Source organism: Pipistrellus kuhlii, unplaced genomic scaffold, assembly GCF_014108245.1.
Source record: "Pipistrellus kuhlii isolate mPipKuh1 unplaced genomic scaffold, mPipKuh1.p scaffold_m20_p_9, whole genome shotgun sequence".
NCBI lineage: Eukaryota > Metazoa > Chordata > Mammalia > Chiroptera > Vespertilionidae > Pipistrellus > Pipistrellus kuhlii.
The window spans coordinates 3,698,631-3,720,772 of NW_023425595.1; the positions used below are offsets into that span (position 1 = coordinate 3,698,631).

Here is a 22,142-nt window from a genome sequence, read left to right on the forward strand (position 1 = left end):
ACTCATTAGTCAACAGAGCCAAATAGCAACAGGACAACGATTGAAATTTCTTTTGTGAGCCACATTTTTAAAACTTAAACTTCTTCTAATGCCACTTCTTCACAATAGATTTGCCCAGGCCGGAGTATTTTGTGGAAGAGCCACACTTAAGGGGCCAAAGAATTGCATGTGGCTCGAGAGCCGCAGTTTGCCAACCATGGTAATCTAGCGGAGGGGCCATTTTGGCTCTACCCACTTTCTACTACTGCAGAACTCTCCTCATTTCCCACATCCAGCCGGGAGCCTCCTGGCAGTTGGTGGTTTGGATGAGAGAATATTTATTTATCTTCCCCAAACAGCTCTGCGACTTCCTCTTCCTAAACTGGGAGGTCACGGTGACTAAAAGTCTGGAAGAACTTACAGTGGGAAAGAAAATTGTGAACTTTGTGGTTATTTCTACCTCTGAAGAGCTGTGTGACCCTGGTAAAGGACTAAACCACTTATTTTAGTATCAATTTTCTTCATCTGTAAAATGGGGATAATAGTAGCGTGCATGTCATAGTGTTGTCTGAAGAGTGAGAGTTGTAATGGCAACTACACTGTGTGTGTGTGTGTGTGTGTGTGTGTGAGAGAGAGAGAGAGAGAGAGAGAGAGAGAGAGAGAGAGAGAGAGATTGTGTCTTTTCTCCTTTTGAAGGGGCCACTAATTCCATCATGAGGGTGCCATCTTCATGACCTCATCTAGCCCTCATTACGATGGAGAAACATCCATGTGAGGAAGACACATTGATTGGTTGCCTCCACCCGTGCCCTGACTAGGGCTGGGGGGGGGGGGGGGGGGTCAAACCTGCAACCCAGGTACGTGCCCTTGATAGAGATCGAACCCATGACTACTTGGTGCCAGGGCTGGTGTTCTAACCACTGAGCATGCAGGCCAGGGCACAGGGGGCAAGGAAAACAACTGCTCTTTCTCTCTGTCCAGTGATACAGAGTGTTGGAGAGGAACCACCATGAGAGAGGATTTTTTTTGGGAAGAGGGTCCTCAGGGGAAAGCCAGGGTTCAGTTAGAACAGCGATTCTCAAAGTGTGGTTTGGGAGGGAACCCAGGGAGTCTGTGAAAACTGTCAGAGAATCACCAATCCAACTCTGTGTTCACGCTAATCCTAAGATATCTTTCAGCCGTTCATTCTCCTTCTCTCAAAAATGCACAGTGGAATTTTCCAGAGGCCAAATGATGTGTGATAACACCGCAGATTGAATGCAGAAGTGGTTGAAAACCCAGCTGTCTTCTATTATACCAGAACTTAAAAGAGATTCGCAGAGATGTAAATCAATGCCATTCTTCCCCTGACTTAGAAAAATACATAGTGATTTTTCATAAACTCTGTGATAGTTTTATTATAGTTATTTTATAATAAATTAATTTTAATGTTTCATTTCAAATCCAGGAAGTATTGATAGACATAACCCACACACAAGCTCTTTGGGGTCCCCAATAATTTTTAAGAGTACCCTGAGACCAAAGTGGGTGAGAACCGCTGAATTAGGGCACAGAGGCCAACAAAATGTTCAGAAAAAAAGGTGAAGATATATAAGAGATTTTGCTGCTGATGGACTATGAATTGCAGAACAATAATTAATTCCAATGGGTTAAATCTGAAAAGAAAAGAAAACAACAACAGGATACACACTGTTAAATGTGTATAAATTTTTTTGGGAGACTTCTGTACAATCAGATGGAATTCAATACCAGCCCTTCAGAATGGATGACAGATATTTCTGAAGACAGAAGAAACTAAAAAAAACAACAACATACCGGAAATACCCAATTGCTACCAAGAAAAGGGTGTGAAAACTGTTTTATTTGTATCATCCAAATTTCTTCTAAAAAACAAACTTTAAGGCTCTCAATTTCCTTCTGGAAGTTAGAAAGAGAGCAGAAGGAAGGAAAGCTATTTCTCGTTTGTGCGTTAAGCTTTGCTGCTGGAGCAAAGGTCACTGATTTTACACCCTGTTGTTAGATCAGATGCCGAGCCTAGTCTCCAATGGTCCCGGTGTCATGGATGGTGCAATACTGCTGATGTACAGTGAGGGCTTATGCAAGTGTTATATCTCGATGAATATTTCCCATGAGTAACTACATTAACTTGTTTTATGACTGCAGTTCCGAGGACCTGAAAAACTGTGTGTTTAACACTGCCCAGAGTTTATGAAAAATCACTATGTATTTTTCTAAGTGTTTAACACTAACCGTACTCCTCACCACCTCTGTGCCAGGCATCAGCAAAGGGTCTTTCCAGGGCCTCTGTGTGTCCCGCCTCCATGAAGGAGCTAAGTTATGGATGGGTGTGAGGCTTTCCTTCCCTGGCATACATTTTTTTGACACAGTATGAGACGCTGAAGTATTATGGAAGGAAATCCAACCTGGAGATCAGACCTTGAACACCTGAATTCAGTTTATTTCCTACCTCTTATAGATCAGATCCCAAGGCATTGAATTCCATGATTCTGTAAAAACGGAAGTGGGTTTCCCTAATATTCTGAGATGGACGGAATCAAGCCTAGAAGGAGTACAGTGTCGCTCAAGGGCACTGAATTGGCATCCGGGATCCCTGACCTGTCCGTTCTTGTCTGTGGATAACTTTGGGCAAACACCTAAGCCTGAACTCAGCCTGGTAAGACTTTGGGGATGGACGTGCGTCATGGGGATGGCGTGGGCAGGCACTGTTACAGGAACAAAAGAAAAGTAGCAGAACAGGCCTCTGGGTGCACAGGAAGTGGATGGTACTTTGGATCCTAAGGCCCTCGGGGCCTCTGCTTCTTGGCCCGATCTTGAGATGTGCCAGCATCTCTTCTCTAGCTCCATCGCTGGCAGGGGAATGGGTGAGTAGGCTGGGAACAGGAGAAGCAGGGAGTAGGGAGTGCCCGGGCTTGTGGCAAACTGGAAGCCGCATGTCCTGTCTAAGGGGAGCGGGGTGCCCCAGCTCTAGCTGACTGTGATCAACACCAGGTCTTCCAGGGTGTTCAAGGCAAGCCGAAAACCATTTTTTTTTTTTTTTTGCATGAAGTTTTCTGATGGTTTCATGTGAGCAATTATTATTTTTTTAAATATTGACACGCTGGGGACCAAAAGATAAACACAGAATGTACCTTTACCTGGTCCACGGGCAGCCCACCTGCAGCTGCTGGAGTCTGGAGTTCAGATGATCATGACCTCTTAGCTTTTGTTCTGGATTCCTGCTACCCTGTGTGTGCGGGCAGTGCGCAGGTTCACATTCCTGAAAAGGAATCTGATGGCTCAGGGCACCTTATGCACGCCAGCGTCTGTCACAAAGTTTGGCTGCATTTGGGTCAAGTGCCTAAAAGGGGCTGCCAGAGGCCTAACTTGTCAGCAGGGACTAGGATTGGGCCAACTTCCATTTCAGAGGCTGGTGTGCCTAATACAGGCCTAGAATTTCCTCGTCCATAAATGAGTGTTTAAATAGAGTGATCTGTATTGGTTTGTCAAAAAAAAAAAAAAAAAAAAAAAAATCTGTTTCCTAATAAGAAAAGGCAAGATTCCAGTGACCTTCCGTTTGAATTTTGGTAAAAACTTGGGTGATGACAAGTACAATATATTAATCATCCTGAGGGCAAAGTTCTGATTTGCACCAAAATGCCAGCTTCTTATTTTAAGAAAATTTCATGTACAGTCCAGCCAGTGTGGCTCCTTGGTTGAGTGTCGCCGGGTTCCATTCCCTGGCAGGGCACATGCCTGGCTGCAGGCTCGATCCCCAGTAGTGAGTGTGCAGGAGGCGGCTGTTCTTATCCACGATTCTATCTCTCTCCCTTTCCCTTCCCCGCTCTCTAAGAATCAATAAAAACATATTTAAAAAAAATTAGCAACCTCTAGGTAAGAAGAGACTTTAACCTCTATAAACCTCTGTTCCAGTCTCTGAATACTCTTTTATGGCATCTCCACAGAGATGTGTGTGAGGGAGTGTATCGATACTTCTCTCAGAGGGAGCTTCTTTTATCCTTGAATAGGCCTGGGGAGTATGTTTTAGCTCCATGGTCAGCAAACTGCGGCTCGCGAGCCACATGAGGCTCTTTGGCCCCTTGAGTGTGGCTCTTCCACGAAATACCATGGCCTGTGTGAGTCTATGTTGAAGGATTGGCGTTAGAAGAAGTTTAAGTTAAAAAAACGTGGCTCTCAAAAGAAATTTCAATCGTTGTGCTGTTGGTATTTGGCTCTGTTGACTAATGAGTTTGCCAACCACTGTTTTAGCTTTTTTTTTTTTTTTTTTTTTTTAATTGCACAGTGCCCAGCCGGCCATAAGCACTCAGGATAGAATAAGTTTGCTAAAGGAATCCACTTATCCCTTATCATCATGTCCTAGTGCACGGGATGTGCCAGGCACTGGTCCAGAATTCGGGGCAATATCCGTGAACAGAAACAAATCCGTGATCTTGCAGAGTTGAGCTTGCCTGAGAAGTAAGAGGTTGTTGTAAGCCGTTTTCCAAAAAGAAGTAAATTATGTGATATGTTACAAGTCACAGATGCAATGGGAAAAGAAAAAGTAGAGTGGAATGAAGGTGGGGGAGGGAGGGAGTTACCATTTTAAAGGGACCCGGTAGGATGGATCTCACTGAACAAAGGATTTGAAGGAGACTAGGGAATTTGCAACATTTAATGCATGTTCCCAAGCCAGTCTTCCTGCCGCCTTATAGACATAGTTTCCTTTTTCACCTCCCGAGACCTGCGGGATCATTGTAGTAATACTGCTAGACCTGGGTAGAAACTCTAAGCACTTTCTCTGTTTGAATCACTGCTGGTGGGAATGCAGACTGGTGCAACCACTGTGGAGAATAGCGTGGAGTTTCCTCAAAAAACTGAAAACGGAACTCCCATTTGACCCAGTAATCCCACTTCTAGGAATATATCCCAAGAAACTAGAAACACCAATCAGAAAGGATATATGTACCCCTATGTTCATGGAATCCTCTTAACCACTCTAAGCAATGGCTGCTATTGTTATACCCATTTTCCTGCTTGCAAACTGACACGCAGCACAATTAAGGAACTGGGCTCTTCCCTGCAGCTCAGAGAAAGAGGTGGCACCCAGGCCTTCACCTCCTGGCTCCAGGCTTGGCGCCTCAGCCCCTGGACCAGCCGCCTGGGAGACATAGCTAGCATTCCCTCCAGCCCGCACTGCTCCCCCCCTCCCCCCCAGCCTTTCTGTCTCTCCCAGGCAAGTGCCTGGGGCCGCGTTCCTTTCACCTTGTGGGATTCCCAGGATAAGATTTAAAGTCTCTCTCCATCATGCCGGGTTTGTACTGAGAATACCTGAGCTTTCTCTGATGTCCCTGGACAAGTGGGGCGCCCAGAGCTTCCTCAGTCCCGCTCCCTGCTGGGGGCACACCCTGACCAGCCCCTGACTAGGCATTGTAAGGCCACAGCGATAAAAATAAACACGATTCTCTCCCCTCCTCCCTGCAGGGCTGACTTAAAAAGACATCTCTCTTTGCTTCAGCAAATGTCACTGTGGTTTCAAAGCCCAAGTGTGATGTGTCAGTGGGCAGCGTTTTTAAAGTATTTCCTGCTCAGCCATAGGGTGACATTGTGCAAGCCCGTGGGTCCTGAAAAACAGCTGCATCCAATTCTCAACACCTGCAAAAAAAATTTATAAGTTTTGAAAACAATTTTACGTCGTTTTAAAATTTTGGGATTGGTTGGTTTTCTGTTGTTTCAAAGCTCCGAGGGACCTTCCAATTCGTGAAACCTTCGGCTGGAGAGAGAATGTGGGAGCTTGCAAAGCGCTGAGCAGACCTAAGGGGCAGACCTCACCGAAGCGATAACTTTCACAAATGCGCTTGGAATGAGGTCTGGAATGGGCCAGGGGGCTGCTCCTTACAACAGCAGACGCTCTGATTCTCCAGGGATGCTGGGCTTCTCCGTAGTGTTTCTAGTCCGTAGTAAGGGGTGGGGAGAAATGATCCCGTCGTGGAGGGGGAGGAGGAGGAGGAGGAGGAGGAGGAGGAGGGGGAGGAGGAGGAGGAGGAGGAGGAGGAGGAGGAGGAGGGAGACGGGGTGTGTGTGGTCTTGTGTGAGGGAAGCGCAGCCCTGGGCTCCCAGACCTGTGGCACCCTCCCAGGCTTTTCAAGTTCAAGAGTTGGATTTCCTGAAATTGTTGAACTGGATGTCAGTGCAGGCGGCCCCTTCCCCCTCCGGCCCCCCCCCCCCCCCTCGAGAGTGGCTGCTGGGGAGGAGTGAGATGGAGGGAGGGAGGGAGGTGGGGACCCTCGGAGAAAAACTGAAGCGAGGAACACTGAACAGGAAAAGTGGGAGGCGGAGGGGGTGGAGAAGAGGAGGAGAAGGAGGGGGTGGAGGGGGAGGAGGAGGAGGGGGAGGAGGAGGCTGTAAGATGAGAGAGGAGGGAAACGTGTCACCAGCTCCGCAGCCGCCTGGTTTGTTGACTCGCGCCGGAGAGGACTCCGGGCTGGACGGGACCCCGCGAGGGCAGAGCTGGGAGGGGACGGAGGAAGGAGAGCCCCCCCAAACCCGTCCTTTCTCCGGTGAGAAACTTTCTCAGGAAGACCGGGAACTTTTTCCTGGGCGCGGTGCGCGGCGTCCGGGGAAGCGGCGAGCGGCGGGCGTGCACGGCTCCCGGGGACTCCCTCCGGGGACCCCAAAGGGGTGCGCGGGGAAGTCCCGGGAGGGGCCGGTGTCCCGGGCTCGGCAGCGGCACTGGAGGACCGAGAACAAAATCTCCCCCGGGCACAATCCGGTGGGGCACTGGGAAAGGGGACTTGGGGTCGGCGTCCCATTTAGGGTCAGCCAGCTGGGGGTCCTCCCACCAGACGCTGCGGGCGGGCGTAGCGGATCGTGGGGCTGGGAGAAGGCGATGGGGTTGGGTGAGGCACCCACGCGGGCTCGGGGTGCGGGATGCCGCCGATCGTGGGACCCAGGCTGTGCCCAGAGACCGAAAAGGAAAGTTTGCTGGTCTCTCTCATCCTCCCTAGGGCGGTGGTGGGGCCGATCACTGCCGTACACGGGCGCGGGCGACTCTGAGCGCCCCCAAAGCCCGTCTTTTCCTGCCGATCCCCCTTTTTCCCCCGAGGGAGGCGAGGAAGGGGAGGCCGGGAGCGCTCCGCTTTGTCCCGCGCGCAGCTGGCCCCGCGCCGCCTGGGGGCCGGGGCGCGGCCCGCGGGACGCGGGGCTGGGGCTGGCGGCTCCCGGCGCCCGCGGGCGGCCCCTTTCGCTTCGTCTTTCCCGCCCGCCCGCCCTCCATTTGGCAAGGCTCCCCCCTGCGCCCCTTCTGTGCGTGCACCGCGCGCTCCCTGCCACAGGGGGCGCTCCGGAGCCCGCGCCCCCGCGCTCAGACCCTCCCTCCCCAGTCCTAGCCACTGCCCCCCGGGTCCGATCGGGGTGTGCGCTGGAAGACTGTGCTTCAGGAACCGGCTCTGGGGTGCCTCCCTGCTCCGCAGTGGGGTTTTCCCCGCGTCTCCCCGGCCCCTGCCCCCGAGGGTTTCAATGACTGCGATGCGCTCCGCTGCACCGGCGGCTCAGCTCCCGCTCCTCCGCGGGTCTGCACGGCGCTTCGCAGACCCGCACGGACAAGGCTCTGGCTGGATTCCCCAGGCGTCCTTGCTGGGGCGCGGTTCTGGACCAGAGGAGACATGCACATTCCAATGAGCCATACAAAGGAGGACCAAAGCAGTTAAGGACCATAAAAGGTCCAGGAGACCTCCATTCTCTGCCCTGCACTCCCACCAAAGGGTGCTCCCCGGGCAAGCTTTGGAGACCGCTCCCTTTGACCTCCCGTGGGTGGCTCTGACCACCCCGCTTTGCAGACTTGACATTCTGGTGGCCTAATGGCAGCGAATGTCACAGTGCCGCTGTTCTGGGCTAGAAAGCTCTGTTACTAGGCAGCTGCAAGTGAGTCAGAGGGGAAATGGAGCTTGCAGAAACGCATGTAGCCACATTGTAAATTTAGCTCGCGGGTGAGGTGCCTAGTGCGACCCAGGATGGTGCAGCTAAGCTTGGCGGGCCTGCCTCCTCTGCTTGCAGGATTGAGCCCCAGAATCAGACCTGGCTGCCAGTGCAGAGGCCAGAGGGTGCATAGCAGGTAAAGGAGGCAATGTTGGGTCCATGCACAAGGTTGTCTCTGAGTGTGCCCACCCCAGCCACTGTCCTCTCAGTATTGTAGTGATGCTTCTAGCAGCCAGGAGCAGGCATGGCGTGAAGAAGAAAGGCATTCGTGATAAGTTTGGGCAGTTGGCTTACTTCTCAAGGCCTCAGTGTGGACGAGCTTGTTTCTGATTGAGACCTCATTTCTTTCAGATCCAGAGGGTTATGGGCATATACTTCGGTGGGTAAGAGTTTGATAATAGTCTGTATTTAAACGTTACAAAAATGTCCCCTATTTTAAAATGGTTCAAAGTCACACACACGAGATGGAGTTGAGAATGGATTCCAGATTGGCTACGCCAGGCTTACAGTGCCAGCCTGTACCGGGGCTGTCTCTCCCTTCAGCTCCTCAGCTGTTGATTAGATATATAGTTGCTTAACCCCTTAGCTTCCTCCCTTCCTTCCTTCCTTCCTTCCTTCCTTCCTTCCTTCCTTCCTTCCTTCCTTCCTTCCATCTCATAATACTCAGGATGGCTCAATTATTGAAAGGAAAAAAAAATACGCCCTGGTTGCTGTTCTCCCATGCCCTGAAAGGTTGCTGGTTCGATTTCTGGTCAGGGCACATGCCTGGGTTTTGGCGCTGGAGCCCTGGTTGGTGGTGGCGGTGGTGTGTATGTGTGTGTGTATGTGTGTGTGCGCGCGCAGGAGGCAGTTGTGTGTTTTTCTCTCACATTGATCTCTCTCTTTCTCTCTCTCTCTCCCTCTCTCCCTTCCTCTCTCTAAAATCAATAAAAACATATTTAAAAAGAAAAAAAGATCCTAATATTGTCTTTAGAACGCTGTTACACTGCTACGTGAACACTTTATGCTGGCAATCCAGACCTATATATCATAATCCTTTTTATTCATTGGTGATATATATGCAACATTTAAATTATTTTTTTCAATAGAAAATTGAATTTAGTAAGGACTTAGTGGCTTTCTTAATCATTCCTCTGTCCTAAGGGTTTGTATGCATATGTATACATTTCCCTGTGCACTGCCCTTTGCAAGGTAACATGTACCAAAATCTCTCTTGAGTTGCAGCCTTTTTTCTTTTAGTCTTTTTGCGGAGCTAGATCAATACAGAATTGATTGGAGAGATGGAGTCTGAGTCCCTCTGAAAGTTCCCTGCTGTGTTTAACTAAAAGGTTGTTCCCTGGAGCTGCCTGTGTGTGCAGAATGCTAATGCATGTTAAGAGCGAAGCTTATAGGAACAACCAGTGTGAATGAACAGCTCAGTTGCTGAAATTTGGGAATCAGACATTTTGTGGGGGATGGGGTTAGGAATTTGGCAGCAGAGAGAATGGTGACCTTTTAAGCAGAAGGCACGGTTTGGGGAATGTGGATGGTGCAAGGTGATGGTGGAGCATTAGCTGTGAACTTGAGAGTCAATTTACGTGTTTGTGAAAGGCTGGGGATCTGAGGTTTGCTTCAAAGCTTGCCCAGTGAAACGAGCGAACTTGTGTATTGGGCAAATACTGTGAGTCAGTACAGCCACCCAACCACCTGAGCAGATAGATATTCTATTCTCTGCATTAAGGTGTGAAAACGGAGGTGTCGAGAAGTTCATAACACAAGTTAATGTCACACAGCCATTAGCCTAAGCTCCCTGTCCTTCCCAGGACATTTTGACATCTCACCTTGAAGGCCTTCCATGAAAAACCCAGGGTCCCGGGTGCTCAGGAAGGGCCTAGTGGTTCACATGGAAGTTTCTGGACCGGAAGTCAGGACCAGAGCAGCGCAGGAGCTTGAGATGAGGGCACAGGAGGTGGGTGGACAGTGTGGGCGCTGAGGGACAGTCAGGATAATCCTCAGTAGTTATTCCGCAGAAGAAGGAGAAAGGACCCTTAGGAAGTGTGAATATGGAGTTACCAGCACTGATCTGGCAGGGGGTGGCTGTCACGTGGCAGAGCAGAACCCTAAGATGAGGTGCCCAGAGGGAAGACGGTGGGGGGTGGGGGAGGAGGAAGTCCCCTTGACCTCCTTTGGCATATAAATTAGGGAGCCCCGTGAGGCCTGCTCTCGTTTTCATTGGACTTGGCCCTTTAACATTTGCCCAATCACACTCTTTAAATATTCTTTTCTTATGCCTTGCCAGTTTGTGGCCTTTGTAGGTCAATTCTTGCATTTTATTTAGAAGAGAAGGGAGGGGGGGGGGGGGGAAGCAGGGATTACTGATTACCAAAATTGGATTAAGTTCTGTCTGGCAGGGTTTAAAGAAATAGTGTTTACTCTCTAATTACCATCAACTAGGAATTTAAACGGTCTATTAAATTTGACTTTTTTTTTTTTTTTAAACCCTCGATTGTTCCAGCTCTAACATGTCCTGGGGTTTGGGAGGTTTTTGCTATTCTTCCAATGTATAGAGAAAATTCCCTGCCTCCCCCCACCCCGCTTTTTTAAACATTTTACATTCCTGTAGCAGGATAGTAAATATTATATACACTGGCTTCATTAAAAAACGGAAGCTTGCCAAAACCGGTGTGACTCAGTGGTAGAGTGTCAGTCTGCAGACTGAAAGGTCCCGGGTTCGATTCCGGTCAGGGGCATGTACATTGGTTGCGGGCACATCCCCGGTGGGGGGTGTGCAGGAGGCAGCTGGTTGATGTTTCTCTCTGATCTACATTTCTAGCTCTCTATCTCTCTCTCCCTTCTTCTCTGTAAAAAATCAATAAAATATATTTTAAAAAAAAAATGCGGAAGCTTGCCTGGTCAGCATGGCTCAGTGGTGAAGCATCGATCTGTGAACCAGGAGGTCACTGTTTGATCCCCGGTCAGGGCATATGCCCTGGTTGTGGCTTGATTCCCAGCGTGGAGTGTGCAGGAGGCAGCCAGTCGATGATTCTCTCTCATCATTGATGTTTCTCTCTCTCTCTCTCTCTCTCTCTCTCTCTCTCTCTCTCTCTCTCTCTCTCTCTTTCTCCCCCCCCCCCCCTTTCTCCCTCTCTCCCTCTCTCCCTTCTTCTCTGAAATCAATACAAATTTAAGGAGACCTGAGCAGTGCCTTTTGGATGGAGTGTGGCTTGTTCATTCTCCCCTTCCCCCCCTTTACCCCCCCCCCCATAGTAAAAGGATAGGCCCAGAATGAAAATCAGCCACCTTTACTGTGTGAGCTTTGGAAAAAAGGTGTGAATATTCCTTATCCAAGTGGGTGGTGTGTGGGCATGGGACTAGGCTGAGGCGAGTTGAGGCATCCAGGGTGTAAACCTTAAGGGTATGACCCTGAGGGAATGAATGCCTCGGTGGCAGGACCCTGTTCTCCTGGGCCCTCGTGTGCTCATGGGTCAACTGTGCCTTGTAGGGTGTGGGGAGCTATGAAACTCCCTGAAAGATCACTCTCCCTTTTTCTAAAAATAGGTTTTTATTGATTTTCATAAAGAGAGGAAAGGAGAGATGGAGAGAAACTATGCCTCGCATGTGCCCCCTACTGGGGATTAAGCCTGAAACTGGGACATGTGCCCTAACCTGTAATTGGCAACCTCTTGGTGCATAAGATGATGTTCAACCAACTGAGCCACACCAGCCAAGACTCTCTTTTAAAAAAAATAAAAATGTATTTGTTGTTTTCCTTATTTATGTGTCCACTGGTTGATACTTATATGTGCCCCGACTGGGGAACAAACCCACAACCTTTGTATCTGGACAACGATCTAACCAAGTGAACTCTCAGGACAGCACTCTCTTTTGAACTTGGCCTGGGAGAAAACCTGGCCAACATCCACCCGTTCCTGCCCAAACTACCTAGCGTAATTATTGGAACAATTTATTGTGCGTATAATCATAGGTTACATAAAAGCACGTGTACCTCTCCAGGCTTTTTTCTCTTTCCCTCTCCTCAGTTTTGAGGTGTAGATTCCTGACAGGCACCCTCCAGTGTTCTGTTTCATGTTAGGGGCTTGCCTAACACCCAGCAATACCTCCAGTTTCTTTTCTTTTCTTTTCTTTTCTTTTCTTTTCTTTTCTTTTCTTTTCTTTTCTTTTCTTTTCTTTTCTTTTCTTTTCTTTTCTTTCCTTTCCTTTCCTTTCCTTTCCTTTCCTTTCCTTTCCTTTCCTTTCCTTTCCTTTCCTTTCTTTTCTTTTCTTTTCTTTTTTAATATTTTTATTGGTTTCAGAGAGGAAGGGAGAGGAAGAGAGAGATAGGAACATCAATGATGAGAGCGAACCATTGATCAGCTGTCTCCTGCACAAGCCACCCTGGGGATGGAACCCACAACCTGGTCATATGCCTTGACTGGAATCGAACCCAGGACCCTTCAGTTCACATGCTGACGCTCTATCCATTGAGCCAACTCTGGGCAACATCTCCAGTTTTTTTTTTGCTTCTTTCCTCACTGGTTCCAGAACTTTCTCCAGTTGGTTGATTCTTTTTGACTTAGGTTGGGTTCTGTTTTTTTGTTTGTTTGTTTTTTTTTAATAGTTTACTGATTTCTAGAGAGAGAGGAAGGGAAGAGTGAGAGAAAGAGAGAAACATCGCTGTAAGAGCATAGTAACACCCATCAGCTGCCTCATGCATGCTCCCTACCAGGGATCGAGCCTGCAACTTGGGCACGCGTCCTGACTTGGAATCAATCCCGCAACCTTTGAGTGCATGGGACTACGCCCAGCCGATGAGGTGCATGGGCCAAGGCCAGATTCCGAGTTTTGTTGAAGGCATCTGTGTCCGCGGTTAGATTTCAAGCAAATACGAGGCTTAAGGGACCACTTGGGTTCCCCCAGCCATCCAGGAACTAGACGAGGCATCAGCTGAAGCTGAACCTGGGGCAATACCCATGCAAATTTGTTTTTTGTCTTTTTTTCCCAAGGACTGGGGCAAAAACCCAGCAAGGGCTGTGATGTGTGTCTGCATTACTCTGACCTGTGCTGCCTGCCCCCCTGCCCCAACCTCTTCATGACCTCAGAGGCGTAAACCCCCCTCGGAAAGCCTCTTACGCTTGCTGGTTCGTTCTGAGCATGGCTTTGGGATGGGTTTGGGGGAGGCCACGTCACCTCCGCCCTCATTTTGGAGATCTCTGCTGCGGCTTGCAGGTGGCTGGCTGCCGGGGCCCCTTCTGTAGGGGCCGTGTGGCCACTTCCATTGTAAACATCTGGAGTCAGAATTAGCAGGCAAACACGGGAATCTTTTGTGTTGTCCCGAGATGGTTAAAATTATTGTTGATCAGCTGAAACCGGTTTGGCTCAGTGGATAGAGCGTCAGCCTGCGGACTGAAAGGTCCCAGGTTCGATTCCGGTCAAGGGCATGTACCTTGGTTGCGGGCACATCCCCAGTAGGGGGTGTGCAAGCGGCAGCTGATCGATGATTCTCTCTCATCGATGTTTCTAACTCTCTATCCCTCTCCCTTCCTCTCTATAAAAAAAATTAATAAAATATGTTAAGAAAATAAAAAAACATATTGTTGATCGATAGGACAATCAGTTCCTTCGAGGCTTCCCCGAAGCTCTCAAACCACCCCAGAGTCCTTTCCGGTCCCCACGGGCCGCACTCCCCCGCAGAACAGGCCGAGGCAACGGGGACCTCATCCTTTCCGGCTGACCTTCCCTTAGTGTTGCCTTGTAACTCGAGAAGGGGATTTCACCTTTCCGCCTCCGTCTTGTTTCAACTGCCTTCAATCACGGCCCGTAGTGTCCAGCTGCATGTACGACATGGCTTTGGAGTGTTTCCTGCCAGCCCCCGAGCTCCTGGGGCCCGGAGCCCGGACTCCCTTCCCCTTTGCCCCAAACGGCTCCCTCTCCTCAGATCCTGGCACCCCATGGGCCTTTCGCTGTCTGGTGTGGAATGCACCGGGAGTTGAACTCGTGACCTCCGGGAGACAATGGCTCTGAGAGCCCCTTCGGCTTTTTTTATTTTATTTTATTTTTTTATTGATTATGGTATTACATAATTGTCCTCATCCCCCCATTTCCATCCCAAACCCTTCCCCACATATGCCCCCCACCCCCCTGTTGTCTGTGTCCACTGGTTAGGCTTATATGCATGCGCCGCACAAGTCCTTTGGTTGATCTCTTCCCCTTACCCCCACCCTCCCCCACCTCCCCTCTGAGGTTTGAGAGTCTGATCGCTGCTTCTCTTTCTCTGGGTCTGTTTTTGATCATCGGTTTATGTTGTTCATTATTTCCTCTAGATGTGTGAGATCATGTGACCCAAGAAATACCCTTGTAGGAACCGAAACTGAGACAAGCCATAATGGTTACGCTTCGGCTTTTTGACCCCCCCTGATGCTCAAGACGCTCAGGCCTGACTGCATGACCCGGGAGAAAGGTTCCTTCCCCTTCATCTCCTTGTCTTCGGAAAAGGCATTTCCTCTGCCCGGGCAGTGGAGGGGGAGTGCAACTGAGTCTTAATAAGTAGCACGTGTTCCTTCTAGAGCGCATTTCCCCGTCGTGAAAACTCCCGTCGGCTGCCAGACGGTAGCGTTGGACGGCTCTGTCCCCCTGCTGAGGTGTTATGCTTGTTACGTGTCAGAAGTGTAATTGCTCCCATAATGGCCAGTTAAGCTCCCGCTGGTGGATGTCTAGACTTTTTGGTGGATCGTCTGTGGGAGGCCCCGCAGAATCACCCTGGACGGCATGCACGGGCCACGCCCTAACCATCTGCCCTCTGAGAAACGCGGCGCTTACACGTGAGGCTTAGAGATGAGTAAATAACATGTGTGGTGCTTCCCCACGGTTTTGCTTGACTGGTATCAAAGCTGGGGGTGAGGGTGGGGATGGGGTTTTCTGGTGATTACACAGCGGTTTGCAGGCCAGGGCAGTGGTGATGGGGTGATGCAATCATCCTTGCTAGATGACAGGTCTAAGCGGTCGGAGCCCCGAGTCCTGTGGACGGTGAGCGGACGCAGTTAAGCGGAGACAGACACTTGAGGCTGCATCCTGTGTGCGCAGTGTTTACTGCCTCACACGCTCCAACTTCCAGGCTCTTCTGTCTGCACTCGGTTTCCAGGGACGTGCTAAGAAAGTTGTCTCATTTTTCCTGGGGAGCCTTTTCCGTAGTCCAAAGGTGACCTTCGGTTTTCTCCTTTGTAGAAGTCTGTTCCTTGGCCGGCCTTTGTCTCCTAAGAGTTGGGAAGTCGGTCCTCGATCAAAGCAAACAGGCTGTCCTGTGCAGAAGGCGTGTCCCCTCTGCCAAGTGTGTAGGCCCCACTAGCCAGCAGACAGTCCCAGGGTCCACGGTCAATAGTGCTTAGGTGGACGGCGTGGCTCAGCAGCGGAGCGTCGACCTATGAACCAGGAGGTCACGGTTTGATTTCTAGTCGGGGTACATGCCCGGGTTGTGGGCTCGATCCCTAGTGCGAGGCGTACAGGAGGCAGCCGATCGATGATTCCCTCTCATCATTGATGCTTGTATCTCTCTCTCCCTCTCCAGTCCTCTCTGAAATCAATACAATGATTTTTAAAATAATAATGCTTAGGTGGACCCGAGTTCAGTCCACGGTGAAGGGAACGTTTCTGGTCCCTTGGAAATGGGAAGACCGTTCTCCCTGGTGGCTTGAAAGCCCACGTTTCAATCTGTCACTCAAGGGGACTTCCTGGGCACCTTCCCTGTGGCCAGCACTGTGCCCACAGCAGTGACTGAGACGGGCAAGGTCTGCAACTTTGAGGAACTTGCATGCTCTCGGGGCTGGTCAGACCGTGAACAAGTAGGTAAACAAACACGGTGACTTCAGCCTGCTTCCTACTGTGAAGAAACACAACCTCCTTCCTGTAAGGCGCAGAGAGCACTTGCTGCCTGGGCAAGGTAAGAAGCTGTCTGTGATCTTCAGGAAGGGAAGCTGCCGCGGGTGGCATGGAGCTCTCGTCTCTGCCCTGGCAGACGGTGTTGCTTAACGGAGGGGTTAGGAGCTCAGGCCCTGGAGTCAGATAGCATCTGACTCCGGGACCCTCTGACCAGTCTTCTGACCTTGGGCAACGTCATTCTCCTGCTTCAGTTTCTTCATCTGTGAAATGGGAATACTAAGACCCACCTCACGGGTGTGGGGTGGAAAGGAACGGTGATGACAGATGCCAAGAGTCTTGGTGCCCTCCGACCATCATGGCCAGCCTGTGACGATAGATATTATAGTCTTATCAGCAGTAAATGTGATCAAACGAGTGCAAAGGTCCTGGGGTAGGGAAGAGCAGGTGGTGTTGGAGGAAATGAAGGAAGGCCAAAGAGCTGGCATGCCGTTGTGGGAGGTAGGGGTGTGAGGATGGGGTTGGGGGATTTACTAGTATTCTGAGAGCTCTGTGGAACCTTGGAAAGCATTGAAGCTGCAGGGTGATGTGAGAGTAGTGGGCTCTGAACTGTTGGGTTCTTTTTAAAAATATATATATTTTATTGATTTTTTGCAGAGAGGAAGGGAGAGGGATAGAGAGCTAGAAACATCAATGAGAGAGAAACATCGACCAGCTGCCTCCTGCACACCCCCCACCGGGGATGTGCCCACAACCAATGTACATGTCCTTGACTGGAATCGAACCTGGGACCCTTCAGTCCGCAGATCGATGCTCTATCCACTGAGCCAAACTGGTTTTGGCTGGACTGTTGGGTTCTTGCCCCAGCACCTCCTGCCACAAGCCATATGACCTTAGGCAAGTTAATCACGTGGCACTTTCATTTCCTTCTCTGTAACGAGGGGATGGTCCTGGAGGTTGTGAAGATCAGACACGGGGGCTCTCACACATTCTGACTACTACATGCAGTATGAGGTATGTGATACATTTCCTGTGCGTTCATATGAGCACCCATGTAAACCATATGTCTCTCCCACATGCGATCGATGCGCTCTGATGTTTTCTGTTCTAACCTATTTCATTCAAGATGGTTGGTCTCGAGCCTCTACATTCATTTTTTTTAAATGCATGAGAATATTTTATTATTAAAAAGTATGTACAATAATAGTGCTAAGGCTGACAGGAAATTGGTCTAAACATGATCACAATATCTTATATGAAAAGGACAGTCATCATAGTTTCTTTTTATGCTGAGCAGTCTTTGAATCTCTACATTCATTTTATTTATTTTTTATTTAAAAATATATTTTATTGATTTTTTACAGAGAGAAAAAGAGATAGAGTTAGAAACATCAATGAGAGAGAATCATCCATCAGCTGCCTCTTGTACACCTCCCTCTGGGGATGTGCCCGCAACCAAGGTAAATGCCCTTGTCCAGAATTGAACCCCGGACCCTTCAGTCTGCAGGCCGACACTCTATCCACTGAGGCAAACTGGTTTCGGCTCTACATTCATTTTAAAAACACTGAAATGATCCATGTCTAGTGCCTGCCCCCAGTCGGCCTCATTCAAGGGTCCTGTTGCTTTCATACTCCTTATAAAGGTACTTCTGGACGCAGTTAGAGTGGATGGGTGGAGGTCAATGACAGTGACTGAGCCCCGGTGCCCTTGAAGGAAGCTGGTCTCCCTGCCCCTGTCCCGGGACGGGGAGGAGCCCCAGACTGGGCCTCCGGACTGCGGGAGCTCCCGAGGGGCGCCGGTGAGCCGGACTGGCTGTGCGGTTTCCCTGGGAACTGCCTTTCCCTCCCTTTCAGGCAGCCTCATCAGCCTGCGCTGCTGTCTCTGACCTCTTTGTTACTTACGCGCAGAGTGGCTTTTTCCTGGAAGCCTCTGTCATGGCAAGCCTCCCACTTCTTTATTTTAAGTGGTGCCATGATTCCACTTCCCTTTTCAGAGTCAAGGGTCGGTGCCTTAGTGGAATTCATTTGCATTTTCCACGAAGAGTACCACCTCCTTCTGCCCGCTGGCCCCGCCTGCTGGCTGTGCCCACTCTCTGTGCCCTGGCCCGGGGAGCTGGGACGAGAAAGCAAGACCGCACCTTCTTTTTCTCCAGGAAACACATCCTGGGTCCTGAGCGCGGAGGGTCTCGGGACACCCCGGTGTGGTGAGCCTGGAGGGCGAGGGCAGCCTTCAGGCCCTGTCACCCTGTGACGGCCACAGCGTCACGAGCCCAGGACCCCAGCTTTCCAGGTAATGGAAGCAAACCCTTTAGGCACCAAAAACTTAACCTTGAAATCATTTTAGAAGCACGTTTTCCTAAAAGTTAACCGCCTTAGTCCTTCAAACGAGAACACCTATCAAAAGACCGTAGTTTCTTTATTTTTAATTTTCCCCAATATATTTTATTAATTTCAGAGAGAAAGGGAGAGGGAAAGATGGATAGAAACATCAGTGATAAGAAAACCATTGACCGGGGGGTAGAGCCCACAACCCGGCCATGTGCCCTTGACTGGAATCGAACCTTGGACCTTTCAGTCCACAGGCCGATGCTCTGTCCACTGAGCCAAACCTGCTAGGGCCGTGGTCGGCAAACTGCAGAGCAACCAGTCACTATGATGTGCATTGACCACCAGGGGGCAGATATTCTCAGTGCATTCCCATAAGGGGGGGTGGGCGGGTGCCACTCAACCACAAGCCGGGCTCATGGCTGGCAAGAGCCTCTCCCCCTCTCTGCAGCATCGATAAGAATGTCCATCAGTTGGACATCCTCGAGGACTCCTGGAGTGCGAGAGGGCACAGGCCGGGCTGAGGGACCCCCCTGAGTGCATGAATTTCATGCACTGGGCGTCCAGTTAAAAATAATGAAGTAGGTAAATGAATAGCAAGTGATATGGGAAGACATCCATGATGTATTATTAAGAGGAAAGAACAAATTACCCATTTTTATTAAAATACTATGTGTGCACTTGAGTATGGCTATTCAAAAGTAAATTAAAATTCAGTCCCTCAACCGTGAAACCGTATTTCAAGAGCTCAGCAGCCACATATGGCTCGTGGCTATCGGGTTAGACCAGTGGTCGGCAAACTCATTAGTCAATAGAGCCAACTATCAACAGTAAGTACAACGATTGAAATTTCTTTGGAGAGCCACATGTTTTAAACTTAAACTTATTCTGACGCCACTTCTTTCACATAGACTCTCCCAGGCCGTGGTATTTTGTGGGAGAGCCACACTCAAGGGGCCAAAGAGCTGCCTGTGGCTTGTGAGCTGCAGTTTGCTGACCACGGGGTTAGACACACAGACAGAGAACATCTCTGTCGTCTCAGGAAGCTCTGGCCAGAGCTTCCTACGTGATGACATGGCCAGAGGGAGACCTTCTGTTCTGTATGTGGTAGCTTTCTGTGACTGTTTTCATTTGTTATAAAAAGTCAGCACGTTTGCGGTTATCAGAAAAATAGAAGAACGTTCTATTTCTAAGAAAGCATTCTATTTCTTAAGTTGGTGGTAGCTTATCATCATTATTTGAGGTGTATGTGCTTGTGAGTGTATAACCTCCTTTTAAAGTATGTCTCCTCATCAAAATATTTAAAAATACACAGGGGGAGAAGGAGGCCTGCCTGGCGGGGCACACGTGGCAGGCCAGGCCTGAGGCTGGTGGACTTGCACCCGAGTCTGGCTCCCGGATCCAGCACTTCCCAGCTTGGCAACATCCCTCAGCTGGTTTGAGCCTCAGTTTCCTAATTTGACAGAATTCTGCTCCTCTACCTGCTTTACAGGATCAGAGTAAACTTTAGAAGTGTGATGATGTGTGGAAAAACTCCGAAACTGCCTGGCCTGTGTTGCTCAGGGGTAGAGCGTCTACCTATGAACCAGGAGGTCACGGTTCGATTCCCGGTCAGGGCACGTGGCCGGGTTACAGATTTGCAGGTTGATCCCCAGTAGGAGGCATGAGGGAGGCAGCCAATCAGTGATTCTCTCTCATCATTGATGTTTCTATTTCTTTCTCTCCCTCTCCCTTTCTCTCTGAAATCAATAAAAACATATTAAACAAACAAACAAACAAACCAAAACACCACGAAAAGAAAAACTCTGGAACTGAGGAACATGCTAGAGAGACTGGAGGAAGGATCAATCAATAACACGTGAGTTATCCAAGGCCTGAGGCAGGGAGGTCCCAATACAGCACTGTGACCACTCCTGGGGCCAGCGACCTTGCCTGCTCCCGGATACGTCCGAGGTCTTGCTGAGGTCGCCGTGAGCAGGAGGCAGTATTGCCAGAGTCCCACTAATGACCTTGCTTGGAGATTTAGAAATAGCTGTTTATTTTATTTATGGAACAAGCAGTGATGTGGCGCCGGCTGTTTGCCAAGCACAGTTCTAGGTGCTTTACAAATATGTTTTATTAGAATACAACCACTGTGAGCATGCTCATTTCATGCAGGAGGAGACAGGCTCAGAGAGGTCAAGTATAATACAATAACTTGCCCCAGGCCACATAGCTAGTGAGGAGTGGGTGTCAGACTTAGGCCATCCCTGCTTTCTCCTTTCATCTGCTCCTCTTGCCTCCATCAGAAGTGGTCAGAGGGTCCCTTAGTCCTGTTTCTCTATCTCAGGGGCGTGAGATTCCTATTTTGATAGGAAATCTCGAGACTTGAGTGTTCCTGACTAACCTGGTAGGCGTGATGCCGATGTCCTGGCTGAGCTTGGTGGCATGACTAGGGGGGAGTGGGCTGTAGCTTTAGGCAAATCTAGGCACCGGTCCGTGATCTTCCACTCATAAGCTGTGTGACTTCTGGCCGCTTGCTTCACGTCTCTGATCTCCCAGCGGGGTTTGGTGAAGGTGGAGTTTAGCTGCTGTGACTGCTTGTCGGTCGTCCTGTCGGGCAGGTGGCTGAGGCCCCCCTGTTGCTCTGCTTTCTTTCCTCCTTGCCTTAAGCAGCAGCATGCTTCAGAGACGAAGTCCCCATGCCTGCCTTTAAGGAGTTTATAGAATGGCCTAGGTGGGGCTGGAGATTGGGGGCTTGCGTTGGTGGCCTTGACAGGTTTCTCTGATTCCCTGTCAGTGGGGGCCTGGGTGGGCAGCACTCCGAGGCCCCATCTAGCTTCTGCTTTCTGACCTGTCACCTTTGGGCCTAGGACAAGCCTGTGCCGGCGGGCCAGCACCACAATGGGTGGGTGTGGGATGCATCAGCTCTTCCCTTTAGGCCATCTTGGGGTGGCGGCAGGAGGAAAGACAGCTTTGGGTGCCCTCTGCCTGCCAGGACCTGGGGGCGGCTGGTTCTGCAGGCGCAGCATGAGTCAGATGCAGCTTCTCCTGAGTTCCTCTGTGTGTGTGTGCGTGTGCATGTGTGTGTGTGTGTGTGTGTGTGTGTGTGTGTGTGTGTGGTGTAGGCTGTGGGAGCCTCAGGCATCGTCCCTTTTGGCTGAAAATTATGGAAAAGGGTCATCTGTGTGGAGGGGGCTGCCCATGCCTTGCTGGCTATGCACGTGGCTTGGCGTGGGAGGCCTGGGGGACACCAGCTGAGAAGTGAGGGAAGAGGGGTGGACAGGAGCCAGCCCCGTGACCCCCAGTGTCAGGCAGCTGGGAGGTGAACCATCCAACTTACCTCTCTACTTCCCCGTCCAGCTGCCACCGAGCGGGAGGCAGTTCCATCACCCCAAGTTTAAGATTCTCGTAAAGGGAGTTAATGTCCTGTAATGACACAGGGGAATTGCATTTAGCAGGCCCATGTAGAGAAGCGCCGGGAAATAAACCTCTTTTAATACTGAGCATGTTAACTCCCCAAGCCAGCCAGTGTTAGGCTCCGAAGGGGTGTCTGTGGTTTTCGGGCTTCTTTGCCTCATTCATTGATTGGTATAGATTTCTCCAAATTCCGGGAGCACTTGTGGGGTTACGAAGAACAGGCATACAGGATGACTCCCCCAGTATTCATTAATACATTTTCAACACTATCAACTCATTCCAAGAATGGGGTGGAGGGGCAGGAACTAATGCAGGCGGACCCAGGTGGTGGCCAGCAGGGCAGGACTGGGCAAGATGACCTGACATGCCCTGGAGCCAACTTATCGTGGTTCCTCCCTGGCCAGCTGCACCTGGGGTGGTGCCACAGCTCAAAGGGTGACTGCTGAGTGAGTGGAGTCCCTCCTGCCAGTGAGGTCCCTCGCCCTGGCCTGCAGGGACCAGGCTTCTGACATCCCCTGAGAGGACCCGGAGTGTGAGAGGGCACTTTGCAAAGTTGCTGTTGTACAGGGTGTGGCACACAGATGCAAGTGTGCAGTAAACCAGATTTGGGGCTGACAGTG

General features: G+C 50.2%; 1 protein-coding gene across 5 annotated transcripts in view; it reads left to right on the plus strand.

Moving 5' to 3' along the window:
- Positions 1-22,142, plus strand: part of PRR5L (proline rich 5 like) — a 68,714-nt gene that overhangs the window by 3,828 nt on the left and 42,744 nt on the right. Inside the window, exon 1 of one of the 5 annotated variants that reach the window (XM_036426293.2) lies at positions 2,231-2,653. The exons of 2 other annotated variants lie outside the window; for them this stretch is intronic. The gene's annotated coding sequence lies outside the window, so the exon portion shown is untranslated. Of the gene's footprint in view, positions 1-2,230; positions 2,654-6,045; positions 6,160-6,424; positions 6,534-22,142 lie in introns of those variants that run through there. 2 more of the 5 variants (XM_036426292.2, XM_036426295.2) reach the window with 2 other exon arrangements.